Source organism: Diabrotica undecimpunctata, chromosome 10, assembly GCF_040954645.1.
Source record: "Diabrotica undecimpunctata isolate CICGRU chromosome 10, icDiaUnde3, whole genome shotgun sequence".
NCBI classification, from domain to species: domain Eukaryota; kingdom Metazoa; phylum Arthropoda; class Insecta; order Coleoptera; family Chrysomelidae; genus Diabrotica; species Diabrotica undecimpunctata.
In genome coordinates, this window is record NC_092812.1 from 35,611,941 (window position 1) to 35,630,973 (window position 19,033).

The 19,033-nt window shown below is 32.3% G+C and overlaps 1 protein-coding gene and 1 long non-coding RNA gene across 2 annotated transcripts in view; both read left to right on the forward strand.

Moving 5' to 3' along the window:
• dysf (neuronal PAS domain protein dysfusion) overlaps positions 1–19,033 on the forward strand; it is a 375,458-nt gene that overhangs the window by 160,039 nt on the left and 196,386 nt on the right. The gene's annotated exons all lie outside the window — the stretch shown is intronic.
• Positions 16,592–17,546, forward strand: LOC140452298 (uncharacterized). The gene is made up of 2 exons (XR_011952163.1): positions 16,592–16,790; positions 16,897–17,546. It is a non-coding gene; the product is annotated as an uncharacterized lncRNA (long non-coding RNA).

Sequence of the window (19,033 nt, forward strand, 5' to 3'; positions counted from 1 at the left end):
AGTTTGCTCCCCTGTGGGACTCCTGAGGATGACACATATTGGTGAGAAAAGCAATTACCTACTTTTACTGTATTCTTTCTATCTGACAAATAAGAAGATTTTAATAAATTAAAAGCGTTTCTTGAGAAACCAAACTGTAGCAATTTATTTAAAAGAATACAATGATTTACCTTATCAAATGCTTTTTCGCAATCAGTATACAGAACGTCCAACTGTTCCCCTGCCTCAATAGCCTTAGCAGTATGTTCAGAGAGAACGCAGAGATTAGTTACTGTTGATTTGTCTCTTACAAAACCATGCTAAAATTTGCTGATTTTAGTCTTAACATGCTCATATATATTATCATAAAGAATACTTTCAAAAATCTTAGCAATACTATTTAACAGGCTGATAGGCCTGTAGTTTTGAATGTCATTTTTTTTTATCTTTTTTATGTATTGGAGAAATTTTTACCACTTTTAAAATATCTGGAAAATATTCCTGTTCAATCGACATATTAAACAAAAACGCCCGAGGTTTAGCCAAGGGTTCGGCCATTCCCTTATAGATATAGAGTGTTATTTCATCAGGACCTGTAGATTTTTTTGGTTTAAGTTTTTTAATACTTAATAACTTAATACTTTGAGAATGACAATCTGTGCAGTCAGATGTATCATACACTGATGCAAAATATTTAGCAAAGCCACTCGCAATATCAAAATGTGTATTAAACTTGGAGTTGTTTAATGTCATTTCTATGGGAATTCCACTATTCTTATATTTTGACTTAAAGAAAGTCCAGAACTTGTTTGGGTCAGCAAGTAGATGGTTTTCAAGTGAACGTTTGTATAAGTTATGCTCATATTTGGTTTGGTTTTTAATATCAGTTCTTAAAAGCTGAAATTCAACACTCTTTGGGCTCCCTGAGGCTTTATTTAAACACAAACGATGCAGACTATTTTTCTTTTTAATTTTATGGATCAAATTTTGAGAGACCCAGTTTGGAAACCTGGAAGTAGAGTTGCTGATCCTTTTTTTGACTTTAGGAATAGAACAACTTAAAAAGGTGTACATTTGGCTATAAAAAACATTAAAAGCATTTTTAATATCCTTATATAAGAATAATGAGGACCAGTTAAACTGAAAAATTAAATGATAAAGATGCCAGTAGTTACCTTGAGCATAGTTGTACATGTATATACCTTATATACAGGGTAATTGGTAAGTGAAATAAAGCTCAGTAGATCTGCTATAATAATAGATACCTAGCAATAAAAGTTAAAATAAAAATTGTAGGCAACTTTGAGGTTCACATTACAAAATTAGTTAGATTACAGGGTGCTCGATAACATAGTGTCAGACCAAACTTATGTTTTTTTAAATGCAACACCCTGTATTTTATTTTATATTCGAAATCTTCTTTACTTCCCCATCACAACAGTATAAAGCTTTATTATGTCTTACAGGGCATTTACAAAGTTATCACCAATTTTCTTTGTAAATCGTAATATGTTCAACTCTCTGTATAATTAAAAAGAAGCATAATAAAGATTATCTATTGCTGCCACATTTTTTATTCATTGTCAAGATCTTCAAAAACTATTGATATTGCTAATTTTCTTTATACCAAATACAAGATGAGTCAAAAAGCAAGTACACAATTTTCTCAGTAATTTTAAATAGAACATCCTGTATTTTATATCACCTTCGAAAAGTACCATTACCATACTTTATTCAATATGCCCTATGTCTAAATTTATTGGTTTTTAAAATATTTTCATTTTTCAAAGCAAATTATTAAAGGTGTCTAAATTTTTACAAATTTTGTGTAATACTGACAATTCACCATTACTGATTATTAATCCAGTAATTAATGTAACGAATAAAGAAAGAAAAATAATTAATTATTAATAAATTTTACAAAAATACATTTATGGAAAAATTAAAAACTACTGGTCAACTATCAGATTAAGACAGTTCAGTCATGGCTTACCCAAAATTTGTAAAAATTTAGACACCTTATTAATAATTTGCGTTGAAAAATGAAATTATCTAAAAAACTAATAAATTTAGACATAGGGAATATTTTCGATAATGACAAAATACATTATTGGGTGTTCTATTTAAAATGATTGAGAAAATAATTTACTTGCGTTTTGACTCACCCTGTATTCGATATCAAGAAAATTTGCCAAATTGATCATTTTTAAAAATTTTAATTATCAATAAAAAATATGGCAGCAATCTCCTTCTTCTTCTTAGCCTTCTGTCGTCCATGTTTGGACATAGGCCTCTCTCAACTCCTTCCATCGGTCTCTATCCTGAGCAACATATTTCCAATTTGATCCGGCTATTCTTTTAATGTCATCAACCCATCACATCTGTGGTTTTCCTCTTGGTCGTTTACTTTCGTATGGTCTCCAATGTTGTATTGTAGTATTCCAACGTTGGTCTTTTTGTCTAGCAGTGTGGCCCGCGAAGTTCCATTTAAGTTTGGCAATTTTTGTTGTTATGTCCTTGACTTTTGTTTTGGATCTTACCCAGTCATTCCTCTTTTTATCTGATAGTCGTATACCTAACATTGCTCTTTCTGTTGTGGCTAGTTTATTGATGTTTGCCTTGATTAGGGTCCAGGTTTGACATCCATATGTCATGATAGGAAGTATGCATTGGTTGAACACTTTGCTCCTCAAGTATTGAGGTATTTTGCGGTTCTTAAGTATCCAACTAAGTTTTCCAAATCCTGCCCATGCTAGTTTTGCTCTTCTAGTAATTTCCGCACTTTGGTTCTCTTTGTCAAGTTTCAGGATTTGGCCTAGGTAGATATATTCCTGGATTTGTTCTATCTCACTGCCATTTATAGTTATACGTCTGGGGTTATCTGTGTTTGTCATTATTTTTGGTTTTTCCATATTCATTTTTAGGCCGACGTATTGGAAGCTGGCTGCTAGTCCCCCCATCATAATTTGCAGTTCCTCGAATGTGCTCGCTATAATCACTGTGTCGTCAGCGAATCTGAGGTGGTTTCACTTGTTGCCATTAACGTTAATGCCATAGGTTGACCAATTTGTAGTTTTGAAGACGTTTTCTAGGGCTAGGTTGAAAAGCTTTGGCGATATTACGTCTCCTAGGCTCACTCCTCTCTTAATGGGGAGGGGATTTGTATTTTCGTCTAGTTGTACTATCATAGGTGCATTTTCATATATATTATGTATTAGTTGCCTAGATCTCGAATCTATTCTACAATACAGCTTCTTCTATGGGCCACATCTCGATACTATTAAACGCCTCTTCATAGTCGACGAAGGCAAGAAATACGGGTAGTTGGTATTCATTTGCCTTCTCTATCAATGTTATCATTGTCAGCAGGTGGTCTGATGTCCTATATCCTTTGCGGAAGCCAGCCTGTTCAACCGATTGGTAATTGTCCATTTTGTAGGTTAACTTCTTCTTCAAGTGCCATCTTCGTTCCGAAGGTTGGCGATCATCAGGGCTATACGTATTTTCGAAACTGCTGACCGAAACAATTCGTTGCTGCTACAGCTATACCATTCCCGTAGATTCTTTAGCCAGGAGTTTCGTCTTCTTCCTATGGACCTTTTTCCTGCTATTTTCCCTTGCATAATTATTCGAAGCAGTTCATATCTTTCGCCTCTTGTAATGTGTCCCAAGTATTGCAGTTTTCGTTTTTTGATCGTAAATATGACTTCCTTTTCTTTATTCATTCTTCTCAAGACCTCGACATTTGTGACTCTCTCGGTCCAAGATATTCTCAGGATTCTGCGATACATCCACAGTTCAAATGCCTCTAATTTTTTGGTATCAATCTTTTTCAACGTCCATGACTCCATTCCGTAGAACAGCACAGAAAGTACGTAACATCTCATCAGGCGAAGTTTCATTTCAAGGCTCAAATCTCTTCCGCAGAACACTCTCTTCATTTTAGTGAATATGGATCTGGCTTTTTCTATTCTTATTTTGATTTCTGCTGAGCTATCGTTGTCTTCATTTATAAAAGTGCCTAAATATTTGTATTTGCTAACTCGATCGATAATTTCATGGTGTAAATATAAATTTTGAACATTTTGTGTTGATTTCGATATTACCATAAATTTAGTTTTCTTTATGTTCAAAGATAGTCCATATTCTTCGCTGCAGTCTGCTATCTTATTCACCAATGTCTGTAGCTCTTCAAGTGTTTCTGCGATCAGAACGGTGTCGTCGGCAAATCTCAGATTGTTTAATCTAACACCATTTATTTTAATACCTACGGATTGCTCAGAGAGTGTTCTATTCATTACGTCTTCGGAATAGAGATTAAACAGGGTTGGTGACAGTATACACCCTTGTCTCACACCTCGCTTTATTTCAATTTCTTCAGTGGTATTATTCTCTACTCTCACTACTGCTTTCTGATTGTAGTACATATTTGCTATTAGTCGGATGTCTCGTTTATCTAAATTCTTTTCTGTCAGGAGTCTGATTAGGTGATCATGCCGCACTTTATCAAAGGCCTTGTTGTAATCTATGAAACACATGAATACATCTTGATTTATGTCAAGACATCTTTGAGACATAACGTAGGTTAACTGGTTGTTAATAATTCTCATAAATAGTTTGTATACTTGACTGAGCAACAATATAGGTCTATAATTCTGTAGATCACATTTGTCCCCTTTTTTGTGTAAGAGTACCTATTACTAGACTCTTGTTCCAGTCTTTAGGGATCTTGCTATTATGGAGACATCTATTAAATAGCTCTGTTAGTACAGAGATTGTTAATGTCTTGCTTGTTTTCAAGAGCTTGACAATTATACCGTCGTGTCCTGGAGCTTTATTATTTTTTAGCTCTTTTAAAGCTCTTTCTATTTCGAATCCCTTTATATTTGGTAGTACTTCTGATCCCACGTTTTTTATTTTTCTTTTGACGCTCTCCTTTGTTGTTTCAGTAGGCTGGCCTTGCGAGCTGTACAAGGATGTGTAGAAGTCTTTTACAATATTTGTTATTTTATATTTGTCCTCTTCCTTATTGTTGGCGTCTTTAATTTTGATGATTTTTTGAACTCGCAGTGCTGGTCTTAGACATTTTAAGCCTCTGTTGTTTTCAATGACTCGCTCTATTAAGTTCTCGTTCCATTTTTGTTTGTCGCCTTTTAGTTCTTTTCTAATTGTTTTATTAAGTTCTCTGTATTCTTGAGTATAGCGTTTGTTTTGCGCTAGTAGTTGTCTTCTTTCCGTCATTATCTGTTTAGTTTCATTGCTTATTTTGTCTCCTTTAGTCCTTGTTTTCTTTGCGACCTGTAGTCCTGCTGCGAGAAGGTTTTTATTTATGTTTTTATTAATCTCATCATTTTGATCTTGATTATGTGAAGGAACTTATCCGCTAAGACCTCTCGGAATTGCTCTTCATTTGTTCTTAGTTTAAAGGCATCTATCCTCGTTGTTTTTTTTAAATCCTTTTTCTCTCTTCTTTCTTGTTAATATTTATAATAGAGTCTGTTGCCTGAATGTAATTCCACATATCCTTCACCTCTTCTTTTAACTTCTGACAGTCCCATTATGTCCCGATTCAAGTTCCCCAATTCCTCTTTTAGTTCGTAGAGTTTTTCATCTTTTGCCATGGAGCGGATGTTGTATGTTGCTATATGAAGTTGTTTGTTCTTCTTCTTTTTCAATGTCGACTTGGCAGCAATAGATCATTGTTATTCTGCTTCTTTATTAATTAGGTATACCTATCTACAGTGAGTTGAACTTGTTACGATTGTCATAGAAAATGGGTTATTACGTTGAAATACCCTGTATAACATAATAAAACTTTATATTTTTGTGATGAAAAGTGAAGATTTCGAATATAAAATAAAATACGGGGTATTTCATAGAAAAAAACAAGTTTGGTCTTCCACTATATTATTGAACACCCTGTAACATTTTAACTAATTAATTATGGCGGATCTACTAATCACACTAATCAATCATCCTGTGTGTATTGCCAAAAACCAAACAATCCTAGAGGACTACATAAAATTAAGTGGTAGATGTTAAAAGATTAGAAAGGTCCAACCAGAGAAAGAATAGTAGAGAAGATATGTTACAATATGAAAGAAAGACTTAATACAATTTCAAGGAACATGGCCAGATCGTTAGACATACTGCTTTTGAAATATGGAAAAACGTCAGGAAAGAAATTTAAAAATAAAGAGACCTGGAGGTGGTTAAACGAATTGCTGATCTGCAGGATTCTGGGAGGAGTAGGAAGAGAGAAACACCAAAGAAGACATCTGGGAGAAGGGGAGGGAGGGGGGGCAGAGGCAAGACATGTCGGTTAAGAGGATTGATATTGACATGAACCAAGATAATAAAAACTTATGGAGAAATGTAATTAGGGAACCCCACACCTCATAGGGATGAACAGGAAAATGAGAAATTAGATGATGAGACAGATTTTGCCATTGGTCCACATTTTTTTTGGGCAAAGATAATAAAACAAAATGTGCTAAGCATATTGCCCCTAAGAACGTCAGAACTCGAAGTGAAAATATTGTTCTGCAGCTTCCGGGTTCAAAACAATATTCCTACAGAAAACCGATATTTTAAAGCACTTCCCCGAAAAAAGGTCAGTGGAGGAAGACCACGAGGAAAATCTCGCTTATTGACAGACACTCCCGAAAAATATGAAATACCACAGTTAAAAAAAGTAAATCCAACTACTTTTTAAAATACTAAAAGGCAAGTTTTTGGAGTTTCTTCGCAAAAGAGTTCATCAAAAAGAAGAAAAACTTTTACTTCTATGGACACCAACAAGGGAATTATCATCAAGTTCAGAACCCGAAAATGAAAACTTATCCCTTAGCAGTGACGAAGAAAATTGGAAGGAGTATATTCAAAGAGAAGAAGAAGCAACACTGCTGGAGAACAAGTTTGGAGGACAAGAAAGAAAGGTTTCGTTATTATTTAGCTGAAATAATACGTTGTGATGACGAAAACGAACTAAAATATTTACGTCGGTATAAAAACACCGATAAGTTCTTCAATGATGCAACTACAAGCTTTAATTTTCTCGAAGAAGATGTAATTGCAAAATTACCCCCACAATTTACGTTAGTGGAACAGATTGTCAAGACAAATGTTGAGATTTGGAATAAGTCTTGGACAATATGACGTTGAATGACCACAAATATGTTTAATTTTGCTTTTTTTCTTTATAAAAATAATTTAAGAGTTTCGTTTGAATAAAATTTAGATCTGAAAGAAACAGTTTATTTATGCTTGTCGAAAATATTAACCCCATTTACTATTTTTATGCATTTTAAGTTGTGATATAACTATCTTTTTACATCATTTTGGTAACTGAATTAATGTTCCAAGGTACAATACTAGGAGGTCCAAGGTACAAGACCAAATTGTACCTCGGTCCAGTCTACACCCAATTAAAAATGATTAAATTTATGTCTTAAACATATTTCTTTAAACCTTTTAAATACATTGTTGCTTGAGAAACATATTGCTAATTTGCTATATTAAATTCCAACTCAATACGTTAAATAGTAAAATAGTTACAGGTCATTAAAAAAAAGTGTCCCAAAGTACAACACTCTCCCCTATATTTACATTCCTGTACTTGGTGTAAAAATTTTCTGTGTACTAAGAGGGCGACTCCTTCTTTGGCTCTGGCTTCTAGATCATTGGGAGGGATACAATATTGTGTATTTTTAGTTTTTCAATATGAAGTTTCACTTTCCAAATGCAGCCCGTGTTAGTCTTATTCAGTGGTTCGATTTTCTCTGTTCAGTTTTATAGTTTCTCCCAGATATGCATATTCTAAAACTTTCTCCATGGTTTCTTCTCCTTTTTTGACTTCTTTGTCTTCTAGTGTGTTAGTCATTACCTTTATTTTGTTATAGTTCATTTTCAGTCTTATTTTCCTTATTTCCTCATCATGTTTGTTATCATATATCTTCAAGATCTTTGACATTTTCTGCACTTAGTACAAGATAGCATCTGTAAATTGCAAGTGGTTCAAACTGTCCATTTATGGTTATACCTTTGTTTTCCCAGTTAACTTTTTAATACATGTCTTCTAATTTCAGTTTGAGTGAATAATTTTTGTGATATTGTGTGTCCTTGTCTGATTCTTCATATAATTTTTATTAGTTTTGTGTCTTCATTTATTCTGATTTTTATTGTTGCTTTTTCATATATATTCATTAATAAATCTGAATATTTTTTATCTATTCTTCCTGGTTTTAGTGATTTCAGGTTATATGGTACAAAAATTAATTTGCAAAATCGATTAAACAAGCAGAAGCCGACAATAAGCACAGCAAGAGTATTTAGTGAAGAAATAAGCCAATATTTGTGAATTTATCAAGGCAAATAAGTTGCAATACAATACAATTGAAATCAACAAGTAATAAAATTAATTCCAAAAGAAAAAAAAATAATTAATCTGTTATTCAAGGCAAATTATGTTAGATAATGATAATACTTGTTAGAAATTAAATAAGGGATGCAACAATAGAAGATTACTTAGCAAACATGTTAATTTCAGAATACTAAAACTGTTTATCATTCAGATTTTGAATCTGGATTTAAATATGGTTTAATCCTTTTTGGTGTCTGTTAAAGACTTGTACCTGGTATTTTTAATTAAAAAGAGTATAGTCAAGATTATACTTGCACTGAAATATTTAGAAAGTTGTGTGTACATGTGGGAATGTTTTATATTTCTAGTAAATAACATTCTGGACTTACTGGAAATTCCATTCACTATAATAGATCACAACCTTTGATCAATGAATGTATCAGTTTATCATATATTATGAATGGTTCCCAGAGAAGCACATCTTGACTTCCCTCCAATTTTTTTTAGTGGGAGTTTTTCATTTTCTTCTATTTCTTGACATTCTTTTTGCTCTGGTTCATGTTGTTATTGTCTTTTAGTTACTTTTCATTATTATTTTCTATATGTGTACCCGTCCCCTTTGCCAGGATTCTTGTAATACTAGTTTAGAAACAGTTGTTACTGTACTTTTTAAGATATAATCAATTCATAGCCATTTATGTTTTCTAATAGTAATTTCACACTACATTACACATAATTCTTCAATTGTTACTTTATCAAAATATACCTAACAATCTCTACAATCATTGATCTTGTCAGTTTTCATCTAATTTTCTCAAAAAGGACACAACATATGTAACTAAAGTAATATACCTAACAATCTCTACAATCATTGATCTTGTCAGTTTTCATCTAATTTTCTCAAAAAGGACACAACATATTATGTAACTAAAGTATACCTACAGAAAACCAACAATACCAACAGATATTTGAATTACTAATTATTACTATTACTAAATACATTGTTAGCATAGGCACATTCTAGTAAAAGGTGATTATCTATTAACATATTAAAGCAGAGACAAAAAGTATTTCTTGATGCCTTTCAAATATGTGTACCTATTTGTTTCCTATGTACCTACTCTGCTTTTGCTGTTACTGGCTTGTATTTAATAGTTTTTTTTCTATATAATCTTCTTACTAGATTTGTTGTTCTGAATAATTTAAACTTATAAATATGTATAGTCTTTGTCTTTTGACAACAAAATTGAAAAAGCATATTCTACAAATCAAATAATTCACTGCTAATAGTGCTATAAAGTAAAAATGTACTGAATGTATTTCTCAACAAAGAATTTTGTATTTGGTCTTCATTCTCAGATCGTTAATTATAAGTTAAATCTGGTCCACACTGATGGTTGTGTTAATTCCAAAATATACTTTATCATAACATAATATAACACTGTCCCTATTGAACTCAATTGTAAATTTGGAAATAAGTTATAGAACTAATTATATAAGAACCTGATGGGTTCAAATGATTGCTATAAAAAGGTACAACATTAAAGCTCGTGCAAATAATTTGTCTACAATCAATTTGCATGGATCAAGTTCTTTACAAATAACTAAATTAGTTCACTTTCTGGAACTCTAAAAGTTCGTTGAATGAAGTGTTAGAGAATTTGACTTTTCCTTATAAGTAGTTAAGCCTTAAATCTATTTTTCTAGTAGGTATAGTAGATTTTCTAGTGAGGTATTCAAGTATTCAGATATCTTGACTCATTTTGAATTGTAACGAACTTTCCATTGAATATATTTTAAAACAACTTTAAATAAAAGCAACAATATTGAAACGATTTCGAAGTTGTATGAAAAAGTATTCCTAATTTTGCTTTTGTAATAAATTCCTAGAAAATATTAGTTGAAACGTGACGTACCTATCTCGTATTTTAGTAGCATTTTAGTTAAATTCTAGTTCAATAGAAGTCAATGTAAGATTGAAACGAAAGGGTCAATCTAGGAAATATGCTATATTATAGTTATCATAGTTATATTTCCAAAAATTAAGGCTACATAATATAAATAAATAAAAAATAATGGACATTTTTAATATTTGGTCCGGGCACTATCCAGTGAAGATAGGTTCAAATTAGCTGCCAATTAAGTTTCATACTTCACACTTCACAGAAGAAAATATTGCGTTAACAGTGTTGCCATCTCCTTAAAATGTATACGATATGCTTCAAATACAAAGAAAGAAAGATTTTAAATATTACATTTTTATTATATTACTTTGTGGATTCTGCAATTTTATAATTTATATAAAACACGAATGAATTAATATTTGTTTCTTTTAATCTAAAATGGAGTTAATTATTAGAAAATTTTTTTAGCACTTGTCCTTTGATAGGTTAGTAGATAGATTTGGCAATAGCGGCAGACCTTCTAAAATAGTCTGTATTATTTGCTTAGACAAAGAAAGCGAGTCTCTCTCTCTCTCTTTCTTCGTCAAACATTATTTTGCCTTGGTAACAACGAATACAGGTGCACATTGGGTATATGGATGGTGTTATTAATAAGGAACTAGGAGGTTTTGAGAAATTAAATAAAATAGTTTGATGAAAGATATAAACGCGAAATTTTAAGATTAAAACAAGCTAATATCGGTTTCTCAATAACTTTATTAAAAAAAATATTATAATCTTGGGTTTTCATAGAAAACTATAAAAATTGTCGAATAACTCTTTTCTTCTTTTTATTTATTCGAATAACAAATACAGCAATAATGTTTCTTAAAATACATTTTAAAACAAGACATTTTTGTGATAACTTATTTTAAATCAGGCTGCGATTCTTATAACGACTCATCATTTTTAGATTCTTCTTCACGTTTGAAGTTCAAATTTACTTACACCAAACCCATTTACAACATCTTGAAAATTTTTTGTGTTTCGACGAAAACAGAAATTTATAAAAATCCTGTGCATTTTTGGGAACTAACTTAAACAGATCTATTAAATCTGATATTTGTTCAGATGATAAGGATTTACCGTCTGACCTTTCATCCTTTAATTAAGGTTTACGACCTTTCCCACTTTTTTCAATATTAACATATTTTGGCTCTTGGGTTCAAATCTGTTTTTATTATTCACACAGTTGGTTGTTGCTTAAGAATTTTAATTTCATGACAAGCCAACCATGACACTTTATCATCAATGTTTCAATTCAGTAAATTTTCAACAAAAACAAAATCTTTTTGGGGAGACACAATCAAAAACTTTCTGTTTCTATTACATTTTGCCATCACGTCGACATAACCATTATCAGTTTAGATCCTCTATTATGGTTTAAGTACTGATTCCACGTCTCCCAACTGCGTGTCATTAGGCAAAAAACTATGTCCGGATAATAGGATCATTTCCAATGTTTTATGCGTTGGATGAATAAGCAAGACATGGATGAGTAAAAAGACTAGTTTAATTCTACGATTTTGTCCTCCACATTAATCAGACCATAATCTTAAATCCTTAACAGTGGCTCGGATATATTCTCTGTCCAAATATTAAAAATTTCCTGATTTTAACTTCCACGTCCACTGTTGGACATAGAACTCTCTTAAACTCCTCCATTCTTTACGATTTTGTGCTCTTTGTTGCCAATTTTTCGTGATACGCCTGATGTCGCCAGCCCAACGTGTAGGTGATCTTCCTCTACTACGTTTGTCTGCTCTTGGCCTCCAATTTGTAACTTTGCTGGTCCATCGTGAGTCGTGCATTCTCGCTACATGGCCTAACCAGTTCCATTTCAGTTCCGCTATGCGTTCAACAACTTCAGCAATACTGGTCTTTCTTCGCAGATTTTCGTTTCTTACTCGGTCCCGCAACATCACTCCCAGCATAGACCGTTCCATTTGTCTCTGTGCCACTCCCAATTTCGAAGCAGTAATCTTGGTTAGAGTCATAGTTTCCGCCCATAGGTGTTCTTCTTTTTCTTCTTGTTCTTTTTATATAGACATGACTCTGTCTGTTTTTCAATGTGCCTCCAGTAAGTTGTCGTTCCATCATTTTCGTGGTCTTTCTACTGATCGACTGTTTTGTCTAGCTGTTTCTTTAATAATTTGAGACGTTTCATCGAATCCTTTGGAAACGTTCTCGAATTTATGATCATTTTTCCTAGAAGATTCTTCAATTTTTTTAGAAGTTTCTTTAATCATTTGCGAGACGTTTTCAAATTTACTATCATTTCTTGTAGAAGTTTTTTCAAGCATTTGCGACACATTTTTTATTTTCGTTAAAACTGTTTCTTCTGCTGACTGGAACTGGAATGTCTCTGGGTCTTCTCCATTCTTGTTGAGAACAGTCTTCAGTCGTTCTTGGAGTATCTTCTTAGACCCGCTGCAGTCTACATCGCGTTTTTCTAGTTGCTCACGCAACTCTTTACTGAAAGTTCTACTAGCAGTATCTTTGGACGGGCACACACGTACTTTTTTAAAATGTTCTTTCGTACAAAGATCACTACAGAACTACGCGGATGTTCAATATGACGAACAATACTTTTTAAAAGTTCAAAAGTCTTTTCTTTATTTAGCAATCACTGCTGAATTTATTTCTAAATCGCACACCGGACACCAACTGTAGCGAGATTAAATATAACGAGCTGTTCGAATTTATATAAATATATTTATATTTATTTATAAGTTTACAGTTCGGTAATATCTTAACAACTCCACTCACTCATAACATCGTTACATATATGTATATACCAAAAAGTATTATTCTCGAATCTTCTAGGGTAATCCCACCTCTAATTCGTTGTTTGACAAATGAATTTCTACAGCGCTCGATACATCGCGAAGGTTCTCGATGCCATTTCGAGATGCAACCGTTACACAAGCCATGCCGAAAGCATGTTGGTAACAATATATATATATATATATATATATATATATATATATACAAGCCGCGTGAATCAAGCCACATCCGTTTGTTGTTGTATCATGTGAATAAATTATGTGTAAAGAGTGGGGTACATTTTTGTCTTTCAAGTTCTACAAAAAGAAATGGCAACCAAAAAAGTTTATGTTTTTTGAAACAAAATGCAAAACCTTGGATTACAGAGAAACATATAACGGATCTTTTACGTCATCCCTAGTAAAAGATCAACGGAAAAACCAGAAGAAACCAGAAATTCTGTGAAGAAGAAGGATCTAAAGAGTACTACAGCCAACTTCTTTCTGCCAATCAGCCTGAGTTACCATCTGAGCCCGATGATGTTCCCGATGATCAAAGCAATTTTCAGAAATCAAATTAAGGAGGAGGAGATGATTGATGAATACCAATGTGGCTTCAGACCAAAGAGGTCAACTATAGACCAAACCAAAAGTTGTTAAAGCAACTATCTATGTTAGGGATACCCAATAAGTTGGTTAAACTTATACGAATGAGTCTTCTTCTTCTTTAAGTGCCGTCTCCCGATCGGAGGTAGGATGTCATCATCACTATCTTTACTCTATCTACTGCTGCTCTGAAGAGTTCTATAGAACTGCATTTAAGCCAGTCCCTTAAATTCTTCAACCATGACACGCTCCTTCTTCCCTTCTTCCTACACTCTTTCCTCCAACGAATGACTCTGGAGGGTTCCAAAGCTATGGTGAGAATAGATGGAGATATGACGCAGGCCTTTGATATTGAAAATGGAGTTAGACAAGGTGATGCCTTATCAACAACACTTTTTAATCTAACTTTAGAAGCTGTTGTTAGAAAATTGGATATAAACGGCTGTATTAATACAAGATCAATGCAAATATGCGCAAATGCGGATGATGTTACCATAATAAGCCGCAACAAAAGGGTATTAAGCGAAAAAGTTATAGAACTGAATCGAGAAGCTGCTACGTTTGGTCTGTATATAAATGAAAGCAAAACAAAAATATATGGAGTGCACAAAATCAAATCAACATGAGAATCTAAAGATAGATAACCATACCTACAAATATGCCTCCACTTTTCTCTACCTAGGCTCAATAATAAATGACAACATCAGTTAAGAAATACAAGCACGGATTCTTAGCGGTAATAAGTGCTTTTATGCATACAAAGACTTAATGAAAAGTAAATTACTGAATCGTGTCCGTGTCCGACTCAGTCCACATTTTTTTTAAATATAAAATATCTAACTACGAAATAATAATTCAATCATAACATTATTTCAGCTATTTATAAGAAGTACATATCGAACTAAATATATAAAATAATATAGCTAAAAATGTAAAAAAGTATAGGATTTTTATCATTTCAAATTTTGTTTTCTTTCTCCTGAAAAATATAATTTTTTGACTTAATTGCCTTTTCCCCTGTACCCTTCAATTGATGTATTCAATACTTTGGAAACATGCTCATTGGTACATTTATTCTTTCCTCTGCTATTTTTTCCTCTTTGGTCACATATTACCATATTGTGGAAGATTTTTTTAATGCACTATCTATGCGATTTTGTGTAATCTGCAATGTTCGAAGAAAATCGATTTTGCAGATTTCTTACCCTTTAATAAAGTATTTTCGGGTAAAATATCTGCATTTTCTTAGATTCACATCTTAAATTCTCAGAAAAATCAATTTTATGACGAAATAAACATGTATTTTAAACAACAAAAACACAGAATGTGATAACTCGATTTTATAATAAATTGGTTTACGTTGCTGCATAACACCGTCCATATGCTTTGTTACGTCACTCTACTCGTTAAGTAAGTAACGACTTTCGTTATCGAATTAGAAAGAGATACAACGACAAAACGTACGTGAAATCGTTGATCATGAATCGTGAAATTGTCAACGGTGAAATTATAGAATGCGCGTCATAAATTAGATCGTATTTACCATTTCTTCGTTATAAATTTCTAAATTTATTACGAATAAGATAGAAAAAACTTACCGTAAATAAAGATAAACAAAATAAAATAAGTTCGTTTTACATATAATTCAATGTTTACATAGTTAAAATACATTCAACGATTAATAATATAATAAATATTCGCGCCATTACAACAAGTAGGAAACAGTTGAACATCAAGGATACCGGGAAGGGTTGTTAGTTACGGCGTATGAATATCATTTTGTTACAAGCCGTTAAGTGGTAACAGGTGTAGTGAAGTTCATTTGTGTGTAATATATTGTACCTAATATATGTGCATACTTAGTTATCTAACAAGTAATAAGTTAATAACTAAATAAACAGAAAAGGTGTAATTGTTTAGTAGTAGCCGAATTTAACAATATGAGTGGATCAAACCAACAACGGGCGGATTCACCACGCCCTCAACAAAATGAAGACGAAGATCTTCCGGTGGTTCCTCAACCACAAAATCCTGTTGCCCCAGTGCAAATTCCCGTTCCTCCAGAGCAAAATCCAATTGTTCAACAGCAAATTGTAGCACCTCAGGTGCAACATCCAGTTCCTCCGCAGAATCCATTTGCTCGACCACCAATGCCAGTTCGTCGGCAAAATCCAGTTCCTTTTCCACCACTTCCGGTTCCTCAATGGTTAAACCCAGGCCTCAATGGTCTAGTTCGTCCCCGTTTTCGTGTAAGAAGAAGTTTGAGAATCAATCCACAAATGGTTGCCCTTCAATATCCAGTTCGTTTAGCGAGAAGCAATAGAACAATGAGAGTCTACGAACCAATAAGAGCAGAAAATCCAAGAGTCATGGGAGATTATCGTGATAACCCCCTGGCTAGAGCAATCCATCCACGTAGACAGGAACAGGCAGCTCCCCTACAACAGGAGCCTGATCTGGTCATAGAGGAATCCGATTCAAGCGATGAGCAGTGAACAGTTCAAAAACCTATCAGTGCCTGATATGTGTTTAGTGATAAAAATAAGTAAAAAAAATATGTTTGTGTGTTTTGTAAAAAGTAAATTTTTTTTGTTTTTTGTAAATGTAAAAAGTATTGTAAATTGCTACTTGTTTCTTTCATTTTTTCAATAAAAATTAATAAATAAATGTTCTAAACCAATTTTCTTGTAGTCATTTTTTATTAATAATTTCTGAAACTGTTACTTGTGGCATGTTAAATATTGTATATGTGTGGACTAAACCACAATAATTGATTGTAATAAAAATTACATTTTACATTTGTTGTTGCAAAAACAAATTTAAAATGTAATATTTATAACAATTATTTTGGGTTTAAAACCATATAAATACAATACTTATCAATGATTTCTCAAGCTGCATTGTAATTTGGCAACATTGGATTCAGGTAAGTTCATCATAATCATAATAGGATTGTTCGATTGTTGTGGTATTGTCAATATTGTCATGTTTATTTTGTTAGTAATTTGTACTGGATATTTCCAACAAATATAGAATTAAATTCGTTGATAGTTCTCTCTTAAATTAAGACAATTAGAAGGCTAAATCTTTGGGTAATTGCTTGTACCATTTACTAGTGGAAGTACTAAAATAAAGGTAAGCTATGTTTTTGCATTTATCTACATTTAACCTCTAAATCTCTAGATAATTTTAATTTCTACTGAAAATTGGTTTCAAATATATAGAAGTACCTGTCTTTCAGATGCCTAGGAAGTGCATTATACCAAAATGTACCTAAAACTACCCAAATCAGAAATATGTTTACATTTTCCATACCAAATCATCCTCCAGGAGAGAAACATAGTTAAGAGCCATTCCAAAAGACCAGTGGGTACCATATGACAAAGCAGCTGTATGTGAGAAACAATTTATCGAAGATGATATATGAATTCAATCATGCACTATGAAAAGTAAAACAGAAACACTTGAAATACCCAAAATTTATTTAAGATACCCTGCTAACTATTTTCCTAATGTACCTTTTAAGTTATCTCATCCAGAAATAAAGAAGCGAAAGACTTCAGAAGACAAAAGGCATTTTAACGTAGAAATAATCGATAGTTAGATAGTAGTAGATAGAAGTTCTCAGGCTATATCAGTAGTCCATATTAAAGTGGACTTTGTGTATATAAACCTCCTTCAAATATACCTCTAGTACATTTTATCTCAAATCACTATAGATTTATTCACAAGAAGACAACTTTCATAATTATATACAAACATCAAAACATTTGCAAAAAATACATTTATTTGTTTGTTATAATAGTATTTGTATTGTTTTAATTGTATAATTGATTACTTATTTAGAATAAAATAAAACTGTTAGTAAATCTTCACTTACTACAAAAACTATTAATTTCTTTTATTAGCTTTATCACTTCTAAATTTTTTTTGTCTATTGCTTATGTTTGTAGTATACAAGGCATGTCTTGCAAAACAGGAAAACAAAATAGGTATATCGATGGAAGGCAACTGTATATACATATTTCTGACTACTTGGTCGTCTTCAGTATGGTGCAGCCAAGTTAGAAAAGAAGCAAGTTAACTTGGCTACACTGTACTGAAGACGACCAATAGTCAGAAATACCTATACACACTTGCCTTCCATCGATATACCTATTTTGTTTTCCTGTTTTGCAAAATATGCAATTACATTTTACTTTTATTATTCACTTGCTTTTTCTATTTGTTTTAAACAGTAAATATATATGTATATATATGTTAGTGTCACCTAGTAACAAAATTTCAGGTTTCTACTGTGATAAATATATTTTGCTAACATTATAAAAATCTCTAAAACATAGGGTGCATACCTATCAACCTGCCATTGTCATGTTGTCAATTCTAATACCATGGCCTGCGAAGTATAAGTAGCTTTGCCTTAACATTTGAAACTCAAGTTTTTCTTGATATAAGGATGAACTGTGTTAGATTTAATATTAATAGTTCTTCTTGTATATATCATATTCTTGTTTTGTCTTTTCTTGATGGAAAATTCATAGATTCTTGAAACTTAGCATCTTCATAGGTCTCTCTTACTTTATATTATAAATAACTAACTGATATTGTCCTAACACCTTTTAAGATGTCCATTGTGATGACGTTTTTTAGAAGGGCATAACAAAATAGTCTATTTGATCATCTGAATTTTAATAATATATTAAATCCCAATCAATTTGGTTTTATACAAAGAAGTTGTACTTAGATGTCATGCAGCTCATTAATATTCTCAAGAACTATGGTATTAGAGATGTAGTACTGGAAGTTTTTCATAATTAGGTATAGATGTGTGGTGATCATATTCAAGATCTATTCAGTAAAATTAGATGTTTAATACATAAATTTTATACTCATATAGTGAAGTCATTCTAGGACTATGGTAACATTGTATGGGGAGGGTTCTACTACAATGAATTGAAACAGTTTGATGTGGTACATTCTGCATACCATCTATTTTACAGGTAGAATTTATCCTACAATTTTCTATATTTTTCTGTATGTAAGGAAAAACTCCATAGAATTTAAGATTAATAGATGTTCTTCTTTTTATATTATGTGTTTTCTTTTTCTTGAAGAAATTGTGCTGGAATTTGAAAACTTGGAACAAAGGTTCCTTTTGGTGTAAGCAATTTGGTCTCAGTAGGCCTTTTCTTTTCTTCCTTTATGAAGGAGTAGTCCTAGAGTCTTGAAACTGAGTATATGGATTGCTGGTGATATAAGAAGGGGCCTTATTGAATTTAGAGTCAATATAACTTCTCACATACTTATGATTGTTAGTGTTCTTGAAGGAAAATTCTTAGATTTTAGATGCTTGGTAGATAGATTGGATAGATGGGCTA